At 46.4% G+C, this 11,614-nt stretch overlaps 1 pseudogene; it reads left to right on the top strand.

Moving 5' to 3' along the window:
- Nucleotides 1–11,614, top strand: part of LOC147109795 (uncharacterized) — a 110,488-nt pseudogene that overhangs the window by 76,163 nt on the left and 22,711 nt on the right.

An 11,614-nucleotide genomic window follows, 5' to 3' on the forward strand; every position in this document is an offset into this window, starting at 1 on the left:
ATGACAGCATTCCTGCTCTCACCACTGGCACTTCCCCATTGCACTTGTCACCACCTGTAGCCCAGACTGCTGCTGCCCATGCAAAGTTGGTGCAGTCTGCAGCCGGGCCCTCCAGGCCCAGAGCTGGTCAAGGGCGTCCTTCAAGGGCATCTGTAGTCACAGGATCTGACATTCAGCAGCCTTCCACCAGCGTGCTGCAGCCACTGGGGCCCCATTATGGAGGAGCAGTAGAGTGGGAAGGGGGCAAGTGGCCAAGGGAAGGAGATCACCCTCGAAGGGCAAACAGCAGGAGGTCTGACAAAATGTTGGGAATGTTTTTATTAAAGGCCGAGGTTTGTGTAATTCCTTTTGTTTAGTGTTTTGGCCATTATCTCCAGGTTGTGAGAACCAGTTATGTTAATTGATGATTTGTTGTGTTTGTTTCTATTAGTTTGTCATGAATAAATGACACACACAGAGTTTGTAAAATAAAAAAGATGTTGTATTCAAAATGTACCTGTTTGGCCTTTGGAATCATTGCTGCCTCTTCTTCCTCCTCCTCATCTGCTGGTGCACCAAGGCCCGGTGGCATTGGCTGGGTCCTGAGGATTGCCAGGTTATGAAGAATGCAGCACACAACTATGAAGAGGGAGACTCACTCAGGCGAGTACTGCAGGGCTCCTCCTGTGTGCTCCAGACAGTGGAACCGTTGCTTAAGGATGCCGATCGTCTGCTCAATGATGTTCCTGGTGGCGAGATGGCTCTCATTGTACTGCAGCTCAGTAAGGGTGTTGTGGTAATGGAGCCGTGTCATCAGCCAGGTGCAGAGTGGATAACCCTTGTCCCCGAGGAGCCAACCAGCTGGCTGTTGCATTGCCTGGAAAAGCTCTGGCACACCAGTCTGGCGCAGGATGGAAGCATCGTGGCTGCTGCCAGGATAGCGGGCATTGACAGCGAGTATCAGCTTACTGTGGTCACACACCAACTGGACATTTAAGGAGTGGAACCCCTTGCGGTTTCAGAAAACCTCTGCATTTTCATGCGGTGCCCCCAATGCCATATGCGTGCAGTCAATCGCGCCCTGCACCATGGGGAAGCCCGCTATCCTTGCAAAGCACAATGCGGGTTCATGCTGTTTCACCTGGTTCATCAGGAAAGAGATGTACTGGCGTCTCCTTTTATAGATGGTATTTCTGACCTGCTGGATACAGCAATGGACCGCGAACTGGGAGATATTGGCAATGTCCCCAGTAGCAGCTTCAAAGAAGCCGGTGGCATAAAAATTCAGAGCCACTGAGACCTTCACTGCCACCGACAGAGACGTCCTGGTCTTCAGTTGAGGCTGCAGATCTGGCTGCAGCAGGTGGCAGAGCTCAGTGACCACCTCCTTGCTGAAGCGCAGCCTGCACATGCACTGCTCCTCAGACAAATGAATGTAGGAGAATTGTTCCCGGAATATCCTGGGAGGGTAAGGTCTCCTGTGCACAGGCCTGTTGGCCCTCCTCCCTCTGGCCATGATTGCCACCCTCTCTCTGTGTCTCTGATGCCTCCGAATCTGCAGGTGCAGGACGACGCCCCGAATCAGTGCAGCCCCCAAAGTCTCTTGACAGTTGAAGTAATGAAGGTCAAATTCAAAAGAACCTGTAAAGTGCTGCTCAGTAGCCGAAACTACTTCACCCAGCGTTGACTCTCTGCAGAAGTTTCTCTCTCTCTCAGAATCTCTCTCTCTCTGTCAGAAGGAGTGGTGCAAAAATGTCTCCCACAAAAAAAGGCAGGAAGAGGGTGCTTTTAAATACTGCTCCCCCAGTCCCTTACCGACTGGAAAACGTTCCAGTCTCCCTGTCGATGCTTGCAGCAGGCGGAAAGGAGGGGGGAGCCACGCAATATCCGGTCCGGGGCGCCACCGGGGCGTTGCACGCTGGACTGACGTCAGGATCTGCGGGCGCAGGAGATCGGGGCGGTAGAGTTTAGCGCTGCCGCAAAAACTCAGGTCAATTTCGCGAGCGGCGCAAACATCGCCGTGCCCGAGCACTAGTTGCGTTGCGCCCCATTTGTGCACTCTTAGGTTGCTAACGGGAGGCGCTAAGCAACTGAATTGTTCCCCCTTTATCTATTACTGGAAGCAGTAATGACACTTTCACTAAAAGATAATATTGGAGGAGGCTCATTATGGGGCAAGATTTTAAACAATCTCAAATTCGCTAATCATTGACTTGATGCAACATCTAAGACAGATTAGCAGAGATTGACTGATAAGGTGTTTGTGGAGAGTAGAGTCATAGAGTCATAGAGTCATAGAGTCATAGAATTTTACAGCACAGAAAGAGGCCCTTTGGCCCATCGTGTCTGCACCGCCCATCCATCCCTGTCCAGTCTAATCCCATTTTCCAGCATTTGGTCCATAGCCTTGTATGCAATGGCATTTCAAGTGCTCATCCAAATGCTTCTTGAATGTTGTGAGGGTTCCTGCCTCCACCACCCTTTCAGGCATTGAGTTCCACATTCCAACCACCCTCTGGGTGAAAAAGTTCCTCCTCAAATCCCCTCTAAATCTCCTGCCCCTTACCCTGAATCTATGCCCCCTTGTTATTGACCCCCCTACTAAGGGGAAAAGTTCCTCTTTATCTACCCTATCTATGCCCCTCATCATTTTGTACACCTCAATCAGGTCCCCCCTCAGCCTTCTCTGCTCCAAGGAAAACAACCCCAGCCTGTCCAGCCTCTCTTCATAGCTGAGGCGCTCCATCCCAGGTAACATCCTGGTGAATCTTCTCTGCACCCTCTCCAAAGCAATCACATCCTTCCTATAGTGAGGCGACCAGAACTGCACACAGTACTCCAGCTGTGGCCTCACCAGCGTTTTGTACAGCTCCATCATAACCTGCCTGCTCTTATATTCTATGCCTCGGCTAATGAAGGCAAGTATCCCATATGCCTTTTTAACCACCTTATCTACCTGCTCCGCTGCCTTCAGGGATCTATGTACATGTACACCAAGGTCCCTCTGACCCTCTGTACTTCCTAGGGTCCTACCACTCATTGTGTATTCCCTTGCCTTATTTGTCCATCCAAAATGCATCACCTCGCACTTTTCAGGGTTAAATTCCATTTGCCACTTTTCCGCCCATCTGACCAACCCGTTTATATCGTCCTGTAGCCGGAGGCTTTCCTCCTCGCAATTTACCACCCCACCAATTTTCGTGTCATCTGCGAACTTACTGATCATACCTTTTACATTCTCATCCAAATCATTTATGTAGATCACGAACAACAAGGGACCCAGCACTGATCCCTGAGGTACCCCACTGGACACAGACTTCCAGTCACAAAAGCTGCCTTCAACCATCACCCTCTGCCTCCTGCCACTCAGCCAGTTTAGGATCCAACGCGCCAAGGCACCCTGGATCCCATGGGCTGTTACCTTCTTAACCAGTCTCCTATGCGGGACTTTGTCAAAAGCTTTACTGAAGTCCATGTAAACCACATCCACAGCATTTCCCTCATCCACACACCTAGTCACCCCCTCGAAAAATTCGATCAGATTTGTCAGACATGATTTACCCTTGACAAAGCCATGCTGACTATCCCCGATTAATCCTTGCCTCTCCAAGTGGAGATTAATTTTGTCCCTCAGAATTTTTTCCAATAATTTCCCCACCACAGATGTTAGACTCACTGGCCTGTAATTCCCTGGTTTATCCCTGCTACCCTTCTTGAATATATGGATTACCGATTCACAAAAAGACAAAGGTGATGTCATTTGGGAGGCATCGGGAAGATACTGAGATTACAATTGGAGGGGGAGCAGTTGAACAGGTGGAAAAAGTTGTACACCTTGGTGGGTTAGTGTGCTCCTCTAATTCTGGTGCACCCTCGGAGGTCAAACTCCAAACCATCGTCAACTAAGGGAGTTAGGAGGTAAATTAAAAAATAGGACCTCAAAGGTAGTAATCTCAGGATTGTTACCAGTGCCACGTGCTGGTCAGAGTAGAAATAGAAGGATATTTCAGATGAATATGTGGCTAGAGGAATGGTGCAAGGGGGAGGCATTCCAATTCCTGGGACATTGGAATCGGTTCTGGGGGAGGTGGGACCAGGACAAAATGGACGGTTTGCACCTGGGCAGGACTGGGACCGATGTCCTAGGGGGAGTGTTTGCTAGTGCTGTGGGGGAGGGTTTACGCTAAAATGGCAGGGGGTTGGGAACCTGTGCAGGGAGACAGAAGAAAGGGATACAAGGATAGAAGCAAAAGACAGGAAGGAGAAAAGCAAAAGTGGCAGTCAGAATAATCAAGGGTTTAAATCTAACATGGCCAGAGTAAATAATAATTCTAAAATGTCTAAGAGTGTTAAAAAAACAAGCCTGAAGGCTTTGTGTCTTAATGCGAGGAGCATTCATAATAAGGTGGATGAATTAGTTGTGCAAATAGATGTAAACAGATATGTTATGATTGGGATTACAGAAACATGGCTCCAGGCTGACCAAGGCTGGGAACTCAACATCCAGGAGTATTCAATATTCAGGAAAGATAGGCAAAAAGGAAAAGGAGGTGGGGTAGCATTTCTGGTTAAAGAGGAGATTAACACAATTGTAAGGAAGGATATTAGCTCTGATGATGTAGAATCTGTATGGGTAGAGCTGAGGAATACCAAGGGATAGAAAACGTTACTAGGAGATGTATACAGACCCCCAAACAGTAATGCGGAGGTTGGGGATGGCAACAAATGGGAAAATAGAGACGTGTGCAATAAGGGCACAGCAGTTATCATGGGTGACTATAATCTACATATAGATTGGGCTAACCAAATTAGTAACAATACCGTGGAGGAGGAATTCCTGGAGTGTATACGGGATGGTTTCCTGGACCAATATGGCGAGGAACCAATTAGAGATCAGGCCATCTTAGGCTGGGTATTAAGTAATGAGAAAGGATTTATTAGCAATCTTTTTGTGCGAGGCCCCTTAGGGCGGAGCGATCATAATATGATTGAATTCTTTATTAAGATGGAGAGTGAAGAATTTGACTCTGAGACTAGGGTCCTGAAATTAAACAAAGGAAACTACGATGGTATGAGGCGTGAGTTGGGTAGGATCGATTGGGGAATGTTACTCAAAGGGTTGACAGTGGATAGGCAATGGCAAACATTTAAAGATCACATGGATGAACTACAGAATTTGTTCATCCCTGTTTGGCATAAAAATAAAACAAAAAAGGTGACTCAACCGTGGCTAACAAGGGAAATTAGGGATAGCATAAGATCCAAGGAGAGGACATATAAATTGGCCAGAAAAAGCAGTAAACCTGAGGATTGGGAGCAGTTTAGGATTCAACAAAAGAGGACAAAGGGATTAATTAAGAGGGGGGAAATAGAGTATGAGAGTAAGCTTGCTTGGAACATAAAAGCTGACAGGAACAGCTTCTATAGATATGTGAAGAGAAAAAGATTGGTGAAGTCAAGCATAGGTCCCTTGCAGGCAGAATCAGGGGAATTTATAATGGGGAACAAAGAAATGGCAGACCAATTAAATACATACTTTGGTCTGTCTTCACAAAGGAGGACACAAATAACCTCCCAGAGTTGTCGGGGAACATAGGGTCTAATGAGAGTGAGGAACTGAAAGAAATCAGTATTTGTAGGGAAATGGTGATAGGGAAATTGATGGGATTGAAGGCCGATAAATCCCCAGGGCCTGATAATCTACATCCTAGGGTACTTAAGGAAGTGGCCCTAGAAATAGTAGATGCATTGCTGGTCATCTTCCAATATTCAATAGACTCTGGCACAGTTCCCATGGATTGGAGGGTAGCTAATATTACCCCACGGTTCAAAAAAGTTGGTAGAGAGAAAACAGGGAATTATAGACCGGTAAGCCTGACATCGGAAGTGGGGAAAATGCTAGAGTCCATTATAAAAGATGTAATAGCAGAGCACGTGGAAAACAGTGACAGGATCGGACAAAGTCAACATGGATTTACAAAAGGTAAATCGTGCTTGCCTAATCTACTGGAATTTTTTGAGGATATTACTGGTAAAATAGATAAGGGAGAACCAGTGGATGTGGTGTATTTGGACTTTCAGAAGGCTTTTGATAAAGTCCCGCATAAGAGATTACCGTGTAAAGTTATGGCACAGGGGATTGGGGGCAAGCTACTGACTTGGATAGAGAACTGCGTTCCTTTAATTCTGACCATGGCACATCCCCGATTTGAATCCTTCCACCATTGCTGGCCGTGCTTTCAGCTGTCTGGGCCCTAAGCTCTGGAATTCCCTTCCTAAACCTCTCCGCCTCTCTACCTCGCCCCTCCTTTAAGACGCTCCTTAAATCTACCTCTTTCACCAAGCCTTTGGTCATCTGCCCCAATATGTGGCTGGGTGGCAAATCTTGTTTGCTAACACTCCTGTGAGTCACTCTGGGACGATTTACTACATTAAAGGTGCTATATAAATACAAGTTGTTGGCTTTGTTGTTGTGAAGAAGACAACAAAGAAGGATTGGACTTGGATCAGCAGCTTTTGGCAGACGTAGTGGGATACGGAAGGCTGAAGATATTTTGGTGAAACAAAGACGAGAGTTTATGAAGCAATATTATCCCCATATTATTATTCAGATCAGAGAGCTGGAACATGAGAAAAGTTGATGAGCAAAAGACACCAGGAGCAGAGATGAATAGTTGGAGAGGAATAACGGGAGTTTCCGGGATGCAAAAATCAGAATGTTGCACACAGAGGCACCTGGAACAAGAAGCCGAGGAAGACCAAGGAAGACCAAGGAGGTGCTGGATAGACAATGTCAGGAGTGACTTATCACAGAAAGGGATACAGGTGAGTGGAGTGGTCAGTCTAATTTAGAACCCACAACATTGGTGTCAATAAATTCAGCCCCATTGTCGCTACTGAGCTGATGGACGAGGATTTAGTAATAATATTAAACTTGTACAGCAACAATGTTATAAACGCAGAGCAGGACTGAGCCCTTGGGCATGGTGGCAACTCCCAGTAACCTTTTATAAGGTTTAGGTTCATTTGGTGCCCCGTAGTTTCTCAATTATATCCTGTGTGTGAGGAATAAACTGAACTTTTTCAGGTTGGCAGGCTGTAACTAGTGGGGTGCCGCAAGGATCAGCGTTGGGGCCTCAGCTATTTACAATCTATATTAATGACCTAGATGAAGGGACCGAGTGTAATGTATCCAAGTTTGCTGATGATACCAAGCTATGTGGGACAGTAAGCTGTGAGGAGAACACAAAGAGTCTGCAAAGGGATATAGGTAGACTGAGTGACTGGGTAGTAAGGCGGCAGATGAAGTATAATGTAGGGAAATGTGAGGTTATTCACTTTGGTAGGAAGAATAGAGAAACTGAATATGTTTTTAAATGGTGAGAAACTTTCAAATGTTGGTGCTCAGAGAGATTTGAATATCCTCGTGCAAGAAACACAGAAAGCTGGCATGCAGGTACAGCAAGCAATAAGGAAGGCAAATGGGATGTTGGCCTTTATTTCAAGGGGATTGGAGTATAAGAGTAAGGAGGTATTGCTACAATTGTACAGGGCATTGGTGAGACCACACCTGGAGTACTGTGAACAGTTTTGGTCTCCTTATCTAAGGAAGGATATACTTGCCTTGGAGGCAACAACGTTTCACTAGATTGATTCCTGGGATGAGAGGGCTGTCCTATGAGGAGAGATTGTGTAGAATGGGCCGATACTCTCTGGAGTTTAGAAGAATGAGAGGTGATCTCATTGAAACATACAAGATTCTGACAGGGATGGACAGGGTAAATGCTGAGAGGTTGGTTCCCCTGGCTGGAGTGTCTAGAACTAGGGGGCATAGTCTCAGGATAAGAGGTAGGCCATTTTAAACTGAGATGAGGAGGAATTTCTTCACTGAGGGTTGTGAATCTTTGGAATTCTCTGCCCCAGAGGGCTGTACATGCTGAGTCTTTGAGTGTATTCAGATTTTGGACCCATGGGGAAGCAAGGGATATGGAGATCGGGCGGGAAAGTGGAGTTGAGGTCGATGATCAGCTGTGATCTTATTGAATGGCGGAGCAGGCTCGAGGGGCTGTGTGGCCTACTCCTGCTCTTATTTCTTATGTTCATATGAATGGGGCGGATGTCAGCTGCTGTTAGATCATTTGAGTTTTTACAAATCTATCTGGAACCATATGTCCTTCTTAGCGATCGGTACCTGTGGAGTGGCTCAGTGTAGTACGGCCCAGATAGTGCCTGCTCCAGCGTATCCTGCCCTTCTCTGGAGATTGCTGTGGTCTCAGCATTGATTGATGAAGCAGTTACATTTATTGTCCATCCCTCGTTGCCCTGAGACGGTGGTGGTGATGGGTCTTCTCCTTGACCCACTGCAGTCCTTGTGGTGATGGTGCTGCTGTATTGAACCTCAGCAGATAATTCCAAGACTTTGACCCAGGGACAATGAAGGAACTGTTCTATATAGTTTAGGCGGGGTGGTGTGTGACATGGCGTGGAACACGGAGGTGATGATGTTCCCACACCGTTGCTGCTCTTGTCCTTTCCAATGATGGAGGTAGCAGTGGAGGGAGGTGCTGTTGAAGTAACATTGGCGAGTTGCTGCAGTGCATTGTATGGGCCATGGATACTGCAGCCACAGTGCATTGGTAATGGAGGGCTGAAGATTAAACCCAGTGGCTGTGAAGCAAACCGACCTGTGCTGGATGGTGTGGAACTGGATAATGGTTTTTAGCTGCAGCTTTATCAACCCAGCCGGGTGTTCCATCACACTCCTGCTGTGAGCGTTACACCTGGAGAGACTTTGATCGGTCAGTAGGTCAGCCAATCGTCAGAGTAGCCAGCCTGGGCCCTGCAATCCAGAGTTACTATGATTGGCCCAGTAACAATACTGGAAGAATTCCTGCTGGCTGGGGTCCTGCTGAGAGTGGTACTATTGAAGGACAGAGATAGTTTGCTGTGCTTTCTTACTCCAGGTGATCATTAGTTGCATTTAAGGGGCATACTGTTTACAACACAGCACCTTGACAAGCTATCCAGGCACTTGAAACAGCAATATGTAGGGGGAAGCAGACAACAAAGGGATTGGTAGCTTGATCAGAATATTAATCAAGGATAGACAGATCCTAATCAACTTTCACCCCCATCCCCCACTACAGGCAGTGCCTGGGGGGGAAGAACGATGGTTATTTGGTTTGCCAAACTGTCCCACATTAACTGGCTTAGATTAATTGAGTATTTCCACTGCCACCCCCTCATTACGATACACTGACTGACTGGATTTACTCTTGCACAAGAAACCACACAACTGAGGAATTGTTTATTAATTACATAAGCAGCACTTAATTAAATCCAGAGAGCAAAGCCATTCGACTACAGCACAGTAATTCATCAGAATCCAGTTTGATTATCAATTTCCAGTTGGGATTAGTAATTTCATCTTAATAAATTGGGACAACTAGTTTACTATCAGACTCCTCAGATAGCTGACACGTTAACATCCTTTGATATTGGAGAGCTAGTCTATTGGATAGAATCGAGATTATAAAGCCACACTTGTGATCTCAGGTGAAGTGTGAGGATGATGTAGCCTCGACAGGTCAGAGATGGACATTCAGCTGAAGGCTCAGTCTATTCTTCTTCAATGCTCTGCTGCTGGGACCATTCACTATCTACACCATTACCTGGATAAGCTGTCTTCAATCTCACTTCACTTGCTCTTCAGGAAACTCACTGACTAACTGGTGTCGTTATAAAGATTTAGCTAACGGAAGCTCTCACAGCACAAGGGGCGATTTGCCTGGAAATAAACACCACCCTCTACCTACTCTAAAGGACCCCTACAGGTAACAGGTTCATGTCACTACAATACACCCATGCACCTGCTGTAAACATACTGTAGTGTGAAAACACCAACTCACGTTTGGAAATGTCCTGCTCCATTTCACCAATAACCAATCGGAGCCACCTGCTTCAGCTGTCCCTCACTGAAGCAGTTATGTTGGTACTACAGAAGACCTCAAGCTAATGAAGAATTACAGTCCAGAATGCTCAGGTTATGTGTGCAGCCTCGGTGGCTTGAGCCGGCCACTACTGGCAAGGAATACTTTGCATACACGGGCCTGCACTAAAATTATCTTAACTTCCCTGAATGCTGGCGGATTTAGTTCATTGCGATGACCCGTCCTGCAATTCTTGGGGCATTTTCCTCACAGAAACTATGAACAGAGATTAAGGCAGTGATCAAAACCATGGTCAAAATCAGTTGAGTGAGAAACAGAATCACCAGGGGAGCACCTCAGTGCTTTAGGGCAAGAGTTACATAAGAATTAGGAGCAAGAGTCGTCCATGTGGCCCCTCGAGCCCACTCTGCCATTCACCAAGATCATGGCTGCTCTGATCTTGGCCTCAGCTCCATTTTCCTGCCTGTTCCCATAACCCTCGACTCCCCTGTAGCTCAAATATCTATATCTCCACCTTGAATATATTCACTGACTCAGCCTCCACAGCACTCGGATACAGAATTACAAAGATTCACAACTCCGGAAATTCCTCCTCATCAGACTTAATGGGCGACCCCTTATCCTAAAACTATGCCCCCTAGTTCTGAATTCCCCACGAGGGGAAACATCCTCTCAGCATCTACCCTGTCAAGCCCCCTCAGAATCTTATGTTTCAATAAGATGACGTCTCATTCTTCTAAACTCCAATGAATATAGGCCCAACCTACTCAACCTTTCCTCATAAGGCAACCCTTTCATCTCAGGAATCAACCTAGTGAACCTTCTCTGAACAGCCTCCAATGCAAGCATGTCCCTCCTTAAATAAGCTGACCAAAACTGTATGCAGTGCCCTAGGTGTGGTCTCACCAGTGCCCTGTACAGTTGTAGCAAGACTTCCCTACTTGTATACTCCATCCCCTTCAAATAAAGGCCAACATTCCATTTGCCTTCCTATTTACTTGCTGTACCTGCTGGCTAACTTTCATGTACGAGGACTCCCAGATCCTTCTGTAATGCAGCATGATGCAGTCTATCTCCATTTAAATAATATTTTACTTTTCTATTCTTCCTACTAAAGTGGATAACCTCAGTTTCCCACATTATACTCCAGCTGCCAAATCTTTGCCCACTCACTTACCTATCTATATCCCATTGCAGACTGTCATCCTCAACTTGCTTTCCCACCTATCTTTATAGCATTACAAAGTTGACTACAGTACTGTCCCTCATCCAAGTCATTAATATAGATTGTAAGTAGTTGAGACCCCAGCACTGATGCTGTGGCACCCCACCAGTTACAGTTTGCCAATTGCCAAATGACCCATAGAAACAGAGAAGATAGGAGCAGGAGTAGGCCATTCGGCCCCTCGAGCCTGCTCCACCACTCAATGCGATCATGGCTGATCATCCAAATTCAGTACCTGGTCCCTGCTTTCTCCCCATATCCCTTTAGCCACAAGAAATATATCCAACTCCTTCTTGAATATATTTAGTGTATTGGCGTCTACTGCCTTCTGTGGTAGAGAATTCCACAGGTTCACCACTCTCTGGGTGAAGAAATTCCTCCTCATTTCCGTCCTAAATGGCCTACCCCTTATCCTTAAACTGTGACCCCTGGTTCTGGTCTCCCTGACCATCAGGAACAT

The sequence above is a fragment of the Somniosus microcephalus genome, chromosome 12 (assembly GCF_052327205.1).
Source record: "Somniosus microcephalus isolate GS21.2 chromosome 12, FLI_Smic_1.0, whole genome shotgun sequence".
Classification (NCBI taxonomy): domain Eukaryota; kingdom Metazoa; phylum Chordata; class Chondrichthyes; order Squaliformes; family Somniosidae; genus Somniosus; species Somniosus microcephalus.